Raw genomic sequence first — 16264 nt, 5'->3', positions numbered from 1 at the left:
TACTCTCCTTGTAGGTGTTTACGTCGACGATCTAATTGTAACCGGAACAGATGAGAAAAAGATCAATGATTTCAAGAAGAAAATGAAAACGGTGTTTGATATGAGTGACTTGGGTAGATTGTCTTACTACCTAGATATTGAAGTAGATCAGAAAGAGGATGACATCTCGATAAAACAGTCGGGTTATGCTAAACGAATCCTACAAATGGCTGGTATGTGGGGTTGTAATCTGGCAAAAATGCCAATGGAGTACAAGATAAGTTTGGCGAAAGATGAAGACGGGAAAGATGTGAACCCAACTGAATACAGGAGCCTCATTGGTAGTCTTCGTTATCTGATCCACACCATGCCGGATCTCGGGTTCCCGGTTGGTGCAGTCAGTAGGTACATGGAGAATCCAAAGGAAAGCCATTTTGCAGCAGTTAAACAGATTCTGAGGTACGTGAAGGGTACTATTAATTACGGGCTGAAGTATAAAAGAGGTGGAGATGGAAAGCTTGTGGGCTATTGTGACAGCAGCCATGGAACCGATGTGGATGATCGAAGAAGCACAAGTGGTATGGTGTTCTATTACTCAGGTAATCTAATAACTTGGTCATCTCAGAAACAGCGAACCGTAGCCTTATCTTCTTGTGAGGCAGAATTTATGGCTGCCACTTCTGCAGCGTGTCAAGCCATTTGGTTAAGAAATTTGGTCGGTGATTTAAAGGGTAATGAACCTGAAGTGGTCAAACTGTTAGTTGATAACGAGTCGGCCATCGCTCTTATGAAAAACCCTGGTTTCCACGGGCGTAGTAAGCACATCGAAACCAAGTACCATTTCATACGTGAATGTGTAGAACGAGGGCAGATACAAGTGGAACATGTGAGCGGGGATTTACAAAAGGCGGACATTTTGACCAAGGCATTGGGTCGGGTCAAGTATTGTGAAATGCGAGATCTGTTGGGTATGGATGAGACTGAAGGTCCAAGTCAACATTAAGGGGGAAAATGTTAAATTAATGTTGACTTAGGAAAAAAAGTTGTACGAGAAAATGGGAGAAGTAGTTGGAAGTTACTTGAAAGAGTAAATGGAGAACACGGAGTTCATGCTACGTGGGTTATGTTGCAGTTTGTTTTTTTATCTATTTAAGTGATAGGCTAGTTTGTTTTTATTATCACTTTTCCATTCACAGTACTTTCAATTTCCCTTTGTAACTAGTTTTTTTGAAGTTCAATATAAACCAGAAAATTGCCCCGAAATCTCTCTTGTTCTTCTCTGATTACCCCTAACATATCCGCCCAGAGTTGAAACTATAATTGAAAAATAATATAAAAAAATTGTAAATATATAAAAAATAATTAAGAAATAGTAAACAAGTCGAGCGTGATCCGAGTTTGAGCTTAAAAAACTACTAACAAGCTGATCTCGAGCTATAGAAATAGAGATCAAAACGAACGGAGTTGGAGCTCCGTGTAAGTTAATTGAACCGAGCTCGGGCTCGTCTTGGCTTGTTTGCACACATAATAATAATAATAATAATAATAATAATAATAAAAGCGGTCAAAATGGTTTTGATGGTCAAACATAAAAACGTAGTCAAAGCTAAGAAATATTAGGCGTGAACGTGTTCGGCAGGTAGAACCTGGCGGGGCTGTATTAAAAATATTTTACATTTTGGATATTAATGTGAAAGAGAGTTAAAACATGAAGTACGTTTTTTGCTATTTATTTTGCCAAAGAACGTCCACTGAAAAAACGATCAAATATAAAGAACGTATTTTGCAATTTTGACCATTCTTAATTATTATGAACAACAGGATCAAATACATTTTATTCTTAATATGAAAACGGTGAGAACCAATTTGTTGTTATGACCAGGTTTATTTTTATAGGTGTTTGCTGCTATTTTTTGTTCGTATTTGCTAATTTTCGATTATGAGACGTTATAAGTATTTGCTTATTTATATTTTGTTGTTATTATTAGATGTTTTCTTTTGCTGTTATAAGTATTTGCTGGTATATGCTGTTATTATTTTGTTCTTAATTTTGATTCTTTTGTTGTAGTTTTTAGGTTCTTTTCTTTGTTATTATAAGTCATTGTTTATGTAGATTGGTATTGTAGTTGGTATTGTTTCTTACGTTCGCATTTTTAAATAAATTGCCATTATTTCCTACATACTCATGTTAAAATCAAAATGTACATGAACCTTTCCCATTATGTTCATACCCTCCTTGCCGTGAAATGTTTTACTAAAGTAAATATGCTTGTCATAGACATCAGCATAGAAAAAGAGTGTATTCTATCCACTTTAAAATGTTAATTTAGTAAAGACTATTATCATTGAGAAAGCTCCCCGAACGGGTAGCCATGCCGATCAATATCCCGGGTAAAAAAAAAAAACACACACGATCACAACAACCAACCTTCGAATTTAGAACTAAACTTGATGAATTTGTAACCAATTTTTTTATGGTTTTAACTCGGTTCGATGATTTCTTAAACTCGTTGGTTACATGACGACCCAACGAGAAACATGATGATTTCTTGAACTCGTTGGGTCGTCATGTAATTGATTTTAGATTGGGAGTGTTGAATCGATGGTAATGGGTTGCCAGAAGTTAAGGGTCAGTGACCGTCTCAGAAGAAGAAACAATGTGAGTGCTCTTTTTTGGTTAAATGGACTTTAATTGGGCTGGGGTTACAAGCATAAAAACATAGATTAGGTTCCTAGTTACATGGTTAAATACTTAATCGGTTAAAGTCGAAAACTAATAGATGAATCTAAAACAAAATTTAAAAACATAAAAATCGGTGAAAGATGACTAATGTTACGCTTGAAAGATGGATTGCGGTGGATTAAAAGATGGCTAATTTTTTTTTAGTACAACAACTCACACGTTTATTATGCTATCTTTTTCTTTCCTCGTTTGGTTACATATTTTTTTGACAATCAATTACTATAAACCGTTTAAGCACACAAACAAGCATAAAGAATTGATCAACCGAAGAATTTACCAAATCCAAATCCAAAGTTAAAGTTTAAAGTACCAAAAATCTAACATACAACTCAACCCTACGCCCGGAGATGGTTATGAAGACTTTAGCCTTGCATCTTCATCTTAATAAGCTTGATTATGGAGTGGAAGGATGAAAGCATGGATGATTATGGTGATCGGTAGGTGTTAGGATGGTGTATGATGGCTCCAAAATCACCCAAGGATGTTAGGATACATAGAATAATCGATTTAGGGTTTATCCCGACTTAAATATGGAAGAAAACAAGCTCAAAACACAATTCCCGTCAGACCTGGCCGTAGCCTACGGCCAGGTCACCGTAGGCTACGACCCTTAAGCTCTGCCTTACGGCTCCCATTATATCATTTTCAGTTTCTTCTTGTTGAGAAACCCAAAATTCATATATTATGGGTTCCATAACGCAGTTCAATGGATTACTCATATCATATGGATGTGAATACAAGCAAAACTGAATTAATAATACGCGACGACACGTAGGTGGCTACTTCATAGCAATCACCTGAAATGTGTGGGTTGGCATACCCGACATCCATTCCCCGAAACTCAAATATCCTAGGATCGATCCATACACCTCCTAATATCCATATGTATGGCGTCTCATAAGTACAAGTGTGATACATGAGAACTAGTTCCACGACTTACTAAACGACCGATCACTCGCTATATGTGGTTGTTTTGCCACAAGTTTAAATCTGATGAGTCACATGACATGTATAAAGCTCGTTTTGCGGAAAATGGTTAGTTCAAACCGTGGGAATCGATTGTGATCAGACATTCAACATGGTTATTAAATTGAATACTATTAAGATCATTCTCAGTTTGGCTCTCTCACACAAATCATTCATCATTAGACGTGAAGAACACTTTTTTTACACAACCTATTAAGACCATTTTCAGTTTCGGTTTAGTTCATGTTCAGGTTCGTTTATTTTTTGGTCGAATTTTTTTCGGTTTTGTTTCATTTTTGTTCGTTTTGGCCAGTTTTCCCGGTTTCGTCCCGGTTCAGAATCGTTTTTTCGGTTTTAGATTTTTGTTTCGTTTTAGTTGTTTTTTCGGTTCGGTTTCGTTTTTTTATTTTGCTTCTTTTTGGTCTGGTTACTCGTAGCATACGTACCGGTGCTCGATTAAACATTTTTCTACCCATTTTCACCCAATTTTATCTTCGACCCATTCCAATTTTTTATATCTTTTAGTTTGACCCATTCTGACCATTAAGCATTTTACTTAAACCCAAAACAACCAATGGGGGTTATTATTATGACCCAAAATGACCCATATATAGTAACCCAAATGGGTTACATTTGCTAGGCTTACTTGTCTCATATCATGAAATTTTTAAAACTAATTCCATAACCGCTCCAATCTCCGTTGGGCTTTGGGTATAATGCTTTGGGTTTCAGGTATACCCGTCGGGCTCAGGTTTTCTGCCAGACCTACTCGCGAGCCCTTGTAGTTTCCATACACTTCAAATATAGGGTCGTTTGTCATTATGATTATTACAACTATCAAAGTGATAGTTTTGCAAAGTGTACCCTAGATTTTATTTACGGGATACTAACGTGGCCTCGTTGGCAAAATGGTGATGGCACTTTAATAACTAGAAGAGGTGGTCGACGATCCTGACTAAGTTATCGAGTACAGGTCCTTGGAGCCGGATCATAAAAATAAATTCAGCTTTTAAAGAGGTTGGAACAGATTTGGGCTTGTTTTCATGACTTGGTAAAAGACGGGACAAAGACATGGTTTTTGGTTAGATATTTGGATCGGGCCAATTCCTATAGGTGTCGATTTCCTAATCTACTCCGCTTGGATATTTGGTTGTGGATCGTCTATTTATGCTCGACGGGTGGATTTGTGGCTAATGGGAATGGATTAAAGAGTTTTCTGATGCAAATGAAATTGAGGAATTTAGACAACTTCTCCATCTCTTGTAAGAAATACTTTTGTGATTTGTTAGCAAGGGAGGATGTGGTCTTGTGAACTTGATGTTGAAAAAGTAAAGAAGAAATTTCTAATTAATTCGAATCCAGTCCGGGGTTTCCCTTTGATTAGAATAGTTTTGTCCTGAAGAAGGTCGGTTTTGTGGCTTGGAGGGTGGTTCTTGATCGACTTTCTACTTTTGATGTTTTGGTAAAACACAATATTTTGGTTAGTTTGTCTCTTTGTCCTATTTGTGGAGAGTTGGAGGAATCGGTGGAACACGTGTTAGTCTCATGTGGTTTTGCCAAAACCATGTGTAGTATTATTGCCCATTGGTGTAAGTTGTCTTCCATCTTTTTATTTAGTGTTCGGGATGTGTTGAAACTTCACAATCATTCGTCACTCTCCAATGAGGAAGCAAAAGTGACTCAAGCTATTTGCTTGATCGTGATTTGGTGCTTATGGAAATGGAGGAACTTGCTTGTCCATTCTGGGACCCCGATTCAACTGTCGAATTTGGTGGAGGAAATAAAAGTGATGGGATTCTCTTAGGAGGAGTAGTGTTCTTTTCAATTGTATGGGGTTGGGTGGGTACGTTTGTTTACTTGGATAGTTTCTTGTTTGGTGACTTTGGTGTGTTGGTGATTGTATCTTGGTATTTCCAGCGACTTGTTAGATGTTTTTATAATTTTTTTTGTTGATAAGAAAAAAAATATGACAGCTTTTGACATCTATTTTATTTTAGAAAAAAGAAAACTTAAAATAAACTAGATACATTTTGCACCGATTTATTTTGTCATATTTTTAAATTATGACACAACCTTTTGTTTGTGGTCGTCTTTCCATATGCAAAAAGAAGTCGTAGCCATAACGAAGGGTTGATTGCAACTAGTTAAAGAAAAATGCGCATGTGTTTGGAAGAAGAATTTGTAAAAGTCTTATATGTTAAGTCAAGATAACAAGTCGTCCACTTTGAAATGCTAAATTCGTAAAGACAATTATGATGTATATAGTGCTTGTGTGTTTAAATTTAAATACTTTTATCATGCAGGGAAAAACTAGTATAGCCTATGTTATTTGTTAATTCTTTAAAAGTTTCTTCATGTTTCTAAAACATTGATAACCTTTTTATACGATATTTTATACTTATAAAACTACATCATAAAATTGAGAATTTAGTTCTCTTTATTCAAAGTACCATTATGCTATACTTCTAAAATTTGATATATATTAAAAATCCAAATATGTTACGCGTATTAATACATACATATATATATATATATATATATATATGTGACCCGACCCGATTCAACCCGGCAAAAATGACTGAATAAAAAAAAGTTATATAGCGACTTTGACCAAACCCAAACGGCTAATTGGGATATTTTTTTCATATATAACTAAATTCCGGCCCAAAAATTTCCGACGCTGTAAGAAAATTGGTATGCCTTATATCACAGTACTATGTAACCGGTCCCATCATTTATAAATAGGGTATAGTGTTTAGTCCTAGACAACAGCTCAAAAACCAGTATAATTTAAAACCGTGTATTCTTACCCAACGTGGTACCGGGTACGACTTTTAGAAAGCGATTTGTTGGAGCATAAACTAGCTACCTATTTTTCATTTCTCTTCGATTTTTTAGTTGTTACCAATATTGTAACGCTTCTTTTTAGTATAAATATTTATAAGTGGATCTTTTGATCAATCTCAACACTCGGAAAGCTATATGCTCTTTTAAACCCTCAAAAACGCACTAAATGCTCCAAAAACACACACTAAGATGGCTTCCAAAAGTTTTCAATCTTGCGTTTGTGCTAGTTCTTCATCATGCCATGGAATCTTGATGGAAACTATTCCTACAACGACGAACCTAACTATTCGGGGACATTTTGGTTTATATAAATTGCCAAACGATCCAACAAAGCAATTGCCTTCACCATAGACTTTTTCAAGGAAGAGATTGTGGCCGTAGCAATCCACTTGACCATGAACTTTCCAAGAGGAGTGTAGGGATAAAATAGCTTAAATGTCCATTTTGAAATGCTAATTTTGAAAATTTGGAAACTTTAGAGTTTGAGTTTGGCTCACTTTAGGTTTTATTTTATAGCCAATCTGTTTCTAAATAATTTTTTGAGTTCAATCAGATCAGGCTCGTCTAATTTATTATTAATTAAAATATTTATATACATTTATAATTATTTAATACAAATTATTATATTTATATATAAAAATATATCTTATTTAGCTACTTTTTCATTATTTAATACACAACAATAGTTATTTATATATTATATATAATATTAAATAAAACATATATAAACAATAGGGGATCATTTAGCCATTTAGGTTCATGAGCATACTCAAGCTCGATACGCGAGACTCGGGCTTGGACAAGTTTATTAAAAAAACTTAATTTTAGGTCATAGTGTGCTTAAGCTTGACTTGATTTCAGATTTTAGCGAACATATACAGAATAGCTTACGCTTCTTTACAAATGTTAAGGCTCTATCATACTCTCATTTTTATAGAAAGTCCAAAGAGAAGAATTTGAATAAGGAGTGATTTAAATGTTATTCTAATTAAAATAGTGAAGACGTGGTGAGAATTCAGTAGGTGTCGGTTCGTTACAGTACTTGTATATATATATGCTATCACAACCCAATATAAACCTAAAAAAGAAAGTCATAATATGACCAAAAGGATACCCACACGTGTTCGATTTGTTGTGGTGACGGTTTAGTTATGCTCATTGAAACGTAACAAAAAAACGTTACATCGTAAACATAATTTTTATATAAAACCATGCAAATGTATCTAATTAAGCCCGTCTCGACAATTCCCCAGAGTTCTTGAGATATATAACCCTTTGGTAATTGACAACAATTCGATATTGAGGGTTATCATGATGAAGTGATAAGTCATTAGGGGGCCAATGTGTAATTTAATTTTCTATAAGTAATATGTCTTCTTGGTTACTAAAGCAAGTCTGTTGTGTGTCACATATATCTTACTGAGGTATACCATTAATTTGGTAACCTTCTAATTTTACAATCTTTCATGTCACTCTCCAAGGCGGTCATATTATTATTATTCACCTGTTATAATCTTTTGTGTGTTCCTACACTTGTGACTGCTACACCGACAATTGTAGCGTCTGCTCTTATAAAATGGAAAGCCAGCCTTGATAAACAAAGCCAATCAGCTCTCTCATCATGGGTTGGAAGCAACCCATGCCAAAACAACTGGACCGGAATCGTTTGCAGTAATGGTACTGCAGCTGCTGAAAGTGTGTAACAAGCATCATAGTTCAGTATGTAAACTTAACAGGTACACTTGATAATCTTGATACATGGTCACTACAAAATGTTGAAACTTTTGATCTTTCATACAACTCACTCTATGGCCACATTCCTTCCAGCATTGGGAACATGTCTAATCTCAGAAATTTAGCCCTGGCGTTTAATAACTTCTCAGGGAAAATTCCGTCCGAGATAGGAATGCTACGATCTTTGGGTGTGCTTTGGTTGGCCACTAACAGTCTTACTGGTCATATCCCGTATAGCATAGGTAACCTCACAAATCTAGCTTACCTTTATGCGTTCGATAACCTTCTTAATGGTCATATCCCAAATAACATAGGTAACCTCAAAAAACTAGTTTGGTTTGCCTTAAACGACAATGACCTTGAGGGACCCATCCCTTCAGAAATTGGAACACTGAGTTCGGTCCAAAACATCGACTTTTCTGCTAATTATCTTACTGGAGACATTCCTTCTTCCGTCGGAAATTTAACCACTCTCTGGCACCTTTATCTGTATAGTAATCACCTTTCTGGGTCCATTCCATCCGAACTTGCTAGGGCTCGGGATCTCCAAGATCTTGAGATTGGTAGGAACCTGATCACGGGTACCGTTCCAATTACCTTCCAAAATTTCACTAGGATAGAAAGGATTTACTTAAGTGATAACCTCATATCCGGGTCTATCCCAGAATATTTTGCAAATTACACTCAGCTTATAGAGTTGCACTTAGCTGATAACAAATTCAGTGGCTTCATACCCCCTGAATTAGGAAGGAGAGCAACCCTTGTTGCTTTGAGCCTGTTCATGAATAACCTCGTAGGTTCCATTCCTCTAGATATGAATATAACTAAGATGGAAATGTTTGCAGTGTCTAACAACATGCTTTCTGGCCCTTTACCAAACAATATATGTGTCTCTGGGTTACCTCAAATATTCGTTGTGAGCCAAAATCTCTTCTCCGGCCATTTACCAAAGAGCTTGAAAAATTGTAGTAGCTTAGTCCGAGTTCGGCTTGAAAACAACCAACTGACCGGAAACATATCTCAAGATTTTGGGATATATCCAGAGTTGGATTATATGGATTTGAGTCACAATATACTCTATGGTGAAGTATCCGGTAACTGGGGATTCTGTCCTAATTTAACTAGATTAAAGATATCCAACAACAATTTATCTGGGAAAATATCTACAGAGCTAGGAAGGGCAACAAAATTACTCGAGCTTAATCTTTCTTCAAATCACTTAGTTGGTGAAATCCCAATAACCTTTGGAAGATGAAGCTACTTGGACTACAATAAGATATCTGGTATTATTCCTTCGACGTTAGGAAATCTGTACAATTTAGAAGAACTTAACTTGGCACAAAATTCTTTTACTGGCCCAATCAATAACAATTTAGGGGAATACTTAAAGTTAAGGATCTTGAACTTAAGCAGTAATAAACTCGAGGGAGTTATTCCTGTACATATTTCCAAGTTGGAAAAGTTAGAATCACTTGACCTCTCTCACAATAATTTGACCGGAAGTATACCGCCACAGCTTGGGGGTTTGGCAGTTGTACAAACATTAAACCTCTCTCACAATAATCTCACAGGCTCTATTCCTTCAAGTTTCACTGCAATGTTAAGTTTAATCACAGTTGATGTATCGTTCAATCAGTTAGAGGGTCCACTACCAAAGATGCGAGCTTTTGAAGATGCTCCAATGGAGGCACTAGGACACAACAAGGGGTTATGCGGAAATCACACAGGATTAGTCTGTCCCATCCAACTAAGGAATCAAGGTAAAAACAAGAAGATTTCGATTGTGGTTCTGATCATACTTCCTACATTAGGAGTCTTGTTGCTTGTGTTTTTTATTATCTTCATATTATGCTATCTCCGTAAAAGAAACCTGAACGTAACCATTAGGCCACGAGAGACACAAACAAAACCTTTTACCATTTGGAGCTATGATGGGAAAATGGTGTACGAGAGAATCACTGAGGCCTTGGAGGACTTCGACTCGAAGTATGTTGTTGGTGTTGGTGGATACGGAACTGTTTATAAAGCAGAAATGTCATCTGAAGTTTTTCCGGTGAAAAAAGTTCACGCACCAGAAGATGGTGAGGTGCAAAATCTCAAGAGTTTTGAAAATGAGATACGAGCATTGACATAAATACGCCATCAAAACATTGTCAAACTCTACAGATTTTGTTCACACTCACGCCACTCGTTTTTGGTGTACGAGTTTTTGGCAGGTGGGAGCTTAAGGAACATATTGTCACACATGGAACAATCTGTTGAATTTGATTGGAAAAGAAGGGTGATGGCTGTTAAAAGTATTGCGAAGGCGTTATCCTATATGCATCATGATTGTTCACAGCCAATCATCCACAGAGACTTAACAAGCAACAATGTTCTATTTGATTCTGAATGGGTTGCTCATGTGTCTGATTTTGGCACCGCCAGGCTATTAAAGCCAGACTCATCCAACTGGACTTCTTTTGCCGGAACGTTTGGTTACATTTCTCCAGGTATAAATCAACCTTTTTACTACTAGTTGTATACACATGATGTTGACGTGAGATTTTGTTTTGCAGAGCTTGCATACACGATGGAGGTGAATGAGAAGTGTGATGTTTATAGCTTTGGCGTGGTGACATTAGAAGTTATAATGGGTAAGCATCCAGGAGATCTCCTCACATTTTTAGAAGACACACAAGGCGTATCTCATACTGAATTTTTGGACAAACGCCTTCCTCCACCCGTGGAACCAGTTGCTGAGCAAGTAAAATTACTTGTCGAGGTTGCATTCTCATGCGTGCATAAGAGCCCTCACTCAAGGCCGTCAATGATGAATATTACTCATAACCTCTCTAATGAGAGGCGTGCAGCCAAAAGAAACACGATTTCCGTCTGAACCTTTGAGAGGAACTTTCACTTCAAATATTCCTAATATATATCATAGTATGTTTGTTTACCTTTCATAGATAATACATGATCTGTTGTTCTATATTTTATGGATTTCTTGTTATCCCTCGTAACCTTGGAGAGGAACCTTTGCTTCAAATCTTAATATGATAATAGTTTGTTTTCATTTCATAAATAAACTTACATTCTTTGTCGTTCTATATTTTTATTAGAACTATAAACATTATTAGGTTTTATTTTATATTGTAATATACTTATTATTATAGGGTTAGAATTGTATTTTAGAAGTTAGGTTAATTGCTGCAGCCGTCATTAATATGCTTAACCGTCAAACGGTTATAGTGGCAGTTATCCTTATTATTGTGTATAAATACTCGATCAAAACTCTGGTATAATCACCAAGATTGATCTTACGTTAATAATACAAGAATCTTAGTTTATCAATTGTTGTTGTTATCCTAAATCGTTCAACCTGTGTTCTTTGATTTCCAATAATTTTTTGTATTTCTTTTTCGTATATGAACTTATTTTATGTACATTCAGTGGTTTGTTATAAAATTCACCCACAAGTTGCTCTCTTCTAACCAAATTAATCAATGGTTCATGCCATTGGGAGTATATAAAAACTGGTACGGTACCTGACTAGACAAAAACCTGTAATTCATGTTTATATCACAGTATTGGGTAACCGTATACTGTAAATAATTTATTTATAACTATAGATAACATATTTTAAACATAATACAAATTAAAATATCGTAAAATTAAAATCTAAACCGATTTGTGGAGGCGTTTTTTTCCATAGTGAATGTGCTGTGCACATCATTAACTTAATTGTGCACGACATAGTTAACCAAATTTCGGGTATAAAAGAATGTTTTAGACAAATTGAAGGGTTTACGGGGATTTCTTGAAGAACAAGTGGTTCTTGGCCAAAGTTGGTGAAATTCAACAGATAAGAAAGTCAAAATCGATTCAATTACACAAAATTGATAATCGATTCTTGTTTCTTCAAGTTTTTATCAATCTGAATCGTTTAAGAAGGTCAGATTTTAGGATCAACTTGATGATTCAAGCTGTGATTTCGTGATGTTGTGATCTTTTGGAGTCGGGGTTCGAGTTCGATATTTGGTTCAGAAATCTCAAAGTTGATGGTTGATGATATGTTTTAAGATCAAGTTGAAGATTATTTGATGTTCTAATACCTCATACACATCAATTCAAGGGCTTAATTAATCAGTTTTGATCAAATTTTAGCAATTGATGGCATCTCTGGTCAATCTTTATTCAATTATAAGATATGTGATTTAATAACCAGGGGCAATTTGGGTATTATAGTTTGTTTGGTGATTATGATTATGGGTCAAGTCACGGGTCAGGTTTATGATTGACTACGAGTCAACGAGGGAAAGTAATGGAAATTTGTTTTCTCATTTGGGATCTGGGCGAACTCGGAGAGACATCTTACTAGAAGGTTTTAACAATGAAGGAAATCCGATTTTGTAGGGACAATATTCTATATTAGTTTTAAGATTGTGTATGTCTTTATATTTGCTTAGAGTCGGTGTAATACGTACCTCAATACGTTTATTTTGTATCATGTTATGTAAACTTGGAGAAATGAGGGACCCTATATAAAGGGTCACTCAACCCATTTCTCCAACAACCTTTAAAAATAATCCTTTTGCAAAATCCTTGTTATCTAAAACTCTGTTTCTTTCTTCCCACCCTCAACTTACGGCTCCAAGCTCACCACCACAAGATCCGAGATCTCGGACCTTGCTAGTTGTTTCCGCCAACTAGTAGAGAGGTTGATCCAAGACAACTAGTTCTTAGTTTGTTGTGTTGTTTGATCCGGTCACGGGACCTACAGATTTGATAGATGTTGAATAATTTGATAGTAACCGAGCTTAAAACTCTTATGTCCAAAGGTGGATAAGAAGAATTGAACGAGTAACTTAGGAGAGTGTAATAAACTGGTAAAAATCAAAGTGAAAGATGTCGGGTGATTCATGAAGATGTTTGACAAAGTCAAGTAGATTTTGACAACATAATCCAAAAGGGAAATTGTCGGGTTAATTTATTATATGGATTGCGAATCAAAATAAGCGAGAACTCGATAACCTTTATAAAACGAAAACTGAGACAAATGTGAGAACTTCATCAATTTGTGGGAAAAGCGAGAAGCTCTTCAAAAGATAAAAATTTTTATGAGTTTTTGCGCAGGTGCCAGTTTCACATTTAGTGGGTTTTGTATATAGGATCGTATTTATTTAGTGTCACGTACTCACATGCGTATTCACTTCGGACTGGCATGGAGCTTTATGTGTATGTATGATGACTAATCATTTGTTCACGAAAACAATCATTTGATTATCAAAATACGCACATCCGTCTCATGAATATCAAGAAAAATTGTTTAGAGGTGATCTTAATTGGAATTTACGTTCGATATCATAACCTCAGTTACTGCTTTATTACCTATTTTTGTGTCCTGATTAACTCACACACTCTCTAATGTTACTTTTAAATCTACACATTTACTCACCATAAGTCCCATGTTAAAAAATTAATGTGTATATATAAATTTTCAAGTCTAGAATCCATGTACTTCAAATATATGGTCGCCACTCAATAGAGAAAAAATATTGCGCATGTACTGGGAGAGAATTTTTAATAGTCCTAAATGTTATGTAAAGATGACAAAGAATAAGCCGTCCGCTTTGAAGGTGGAAAACTTTTCATTATAAAATCCGATACACGCACTAACTCATGGATATGCTATTAAAATAAAAATTGCATCAGTGACCCCACTTCAAAGTATGCATATGCATCATATACAGATAATTTTTACCATGAAAAGTGTATAAATAACTAAAGTAATTATAACTACACTATTTTATTTTTTATAACATAGTTATTCTCGTTCAAGTAACTACACTGGTTATATGTAAGTTTAGTATATTAATTATATTTGTACCGGGTCTCACTCTTCAAAGTATAAAGCTAAGCTTAATTTCCTCCACCAACAAAAAGTTCATAGTTTTGATCTCTAAAAATCTTGGGATGGAGACATGCTAGCTTTATGGAAAAAAAAATCCTATCATTTCTTGTGTGCCCATTTTCTTGACAATTGACTAAAAGTTCTTATGGCATTCCACTTGGTCAAATCGAGAAATAAAAAATGGAGGACAAATTATTCTTGACCTTACAGTAGAGACGCATGCAGCCAAAAAGACAAGCTGATAGCATAAATAATAATATTTATATCTTCATTTCATAGTATTGGTTGTTTTATATTCTATGAACGTATTGCGCGTACACTCAGTGGCTGAAAACTAAAATTATATAACAAGAACATTAACCTGAAAGCTAGCATACAATATTAAGGAGACCAGGAGGAAGATCTTCATATAAACATAGACGTATAGATGAATAAATGTTAGATTACACACAATTTTGCAATAAACACCTACATTCAAAACACCAGGACAAGATGTATGGCATTAGTGAATGAACATATAGTCAAACTATCCTGTTGGCTTAAGAAAAATAGTCACTAAAGCTCTTAACTGAAAACATTTAATGACAGAATTCTCAGTCATCTTAGGTTCTATAAAAAGTTTTACCTACCTGTCTAGATGCTTAATCTTTAATACTCAAGCTTTCAAACCAAATAAGTTAAAAAAATCAGTAACATTCACGCGTTAGGGTAAGTAGGGTATACATCGTGTGCGTTTGATTAGTATAGCATTTTTTTTTATTATAAAACTAATGCAAAAGCTTTTATAGAGATTTATATAAACTATGTTGAACTGAAATGCCTATGATTAACATCCATTTAAATGCTAAAATATAACTATTATTCAACTAAGTAGGATTACCACTTGTTAACTCTATGTTCGATATAGTATCTTAATGGTTACATAGACATAACCTTTATTGATCGATTGACTAACTTTAGACAAAAACCACATCGTACGGCACCGACCAGACATCTACTACACATCTAGAGTCTCTCTAGGGTGAAATGGCACCATGGAGAAATTTGACAATAATTTGTCTAACAATTAACATGATCAACAATAACATCTAGAGTCTCCCTGGAACCCGACCCAAAACCCGATTGTAAAAATGGTATTCCTATCTAGGCTGGTACGGGTTTGACCGTTAGAAAGCGGCTTTATATAGCCATTGGAGCATGAAGTCATTAAACTAGCCGATTTTTGGTTTTTTTTCTACCATTGTAACCCTTCTTTTTTTTTTGCGTAAATATTAGTGGATGATTTGATTTAATTACAACACACCTATTTACTCTTTTAACCGCTCAAAAACACACTATAAACGCTCTAAATAACACACTAAATTGGCTTCCAATAGTTTTCTTTCGTTGGGTCTAGTTCTTCGTAAAGTCACAGTTGTGAGTTGGAAACTATTCCCACAATGAGGAACCTAACCATATGGGGACATTTTTGATATATGTAAAATGTCAGATGGTCACCTCAAAGTGCGACGCAAGCATTATCGTTTATTGTTATAGTAGGAGTCAAACACGGAATTAAAAAACAATTAGGTAATTATGTAAGGTGTTGAAAGGTGTTCCAGAACGAGGCCATGTAACAATGTCAAACGATGAAAATATTTGGAGTTAGGACGTTGAAGGCACTCGAGAAAGCATGGCAAAGTTTGTGACTCGAGATGGTTTGCCATTTGACCATTTTGCATGCCTCATTCAAAATGAATTTCCAAACGCGTTATAATTTAACCAACCCTTTTTAGAGCTTTATAAGCTTTAAGAGAGAATAAGGAGTAAGGGGGACACTCGCTTCATGAGAAATTTGAAACATGCCTTCTTTCTTCTCATGCGGAGCCTTGATAAAGTAACCGGTGGCAGGTTAGTACAGTTCTCTTGCGGATTTTTCCATGCGCTAATTCAGGAGCCTTCTTCTTTCTAAAAAGAAGAAGAAAGAAAAAAGGAAGGAAAAAAGAGAAGAAAGTGTGGTTAACATAAGTTGCACCACTCTTAGACACGATTAGTGGGAAAAAAAAAGGCTAAAAAGACTTTTACATTAAACTAACAACAATAATAACAATAATATAAATTAT

At 35.4% G+C, this 16264-nt stretch overlaps 1 pseudogene across 1 annotated transcript; it reads left to right on the top strand.

Annotated features, from left to right (window-relative positions):
* Positions 1-7971: 7971 nt before the first annotated feature.
* Positions 7972-11296, top strand: LOC143552251 (uncharacterized; annotated as a pseudogene). Its single transcript, XR_013138617.1, has 2 exons — positions 7972-10761; positions 10828-11296. The product of XR_013138617.1 is annotated as an uncharacterized LOC143552251 (transcript).
* Positions 11297-16264: the final 4968 nt, after the last annotated feature.

The sequence above is a fragment of the Bidens hawaiensis genome, unplaced genomic scaffold (assembly GCF_021521415.1).
Source record: "Bidens hawaiensis isolate Kalapana, Puna unplaced genomic scaffold, B.hawaiensis_p1.1 tig00016829_1, whole genome shotgun sequence".
Taxonomy (NCBI): Eukaryota; Viridiplantae; Streptophyta; class Magnoliopsida; order Asterales; family Asteraceae; genus Bidens; species Bidens hawaiensis.
The sequence above is the reverse complement of the archived record's forward strand: the minus strand, read 5'-3'. Positions and strand labels throughout refer to the sequence as shown.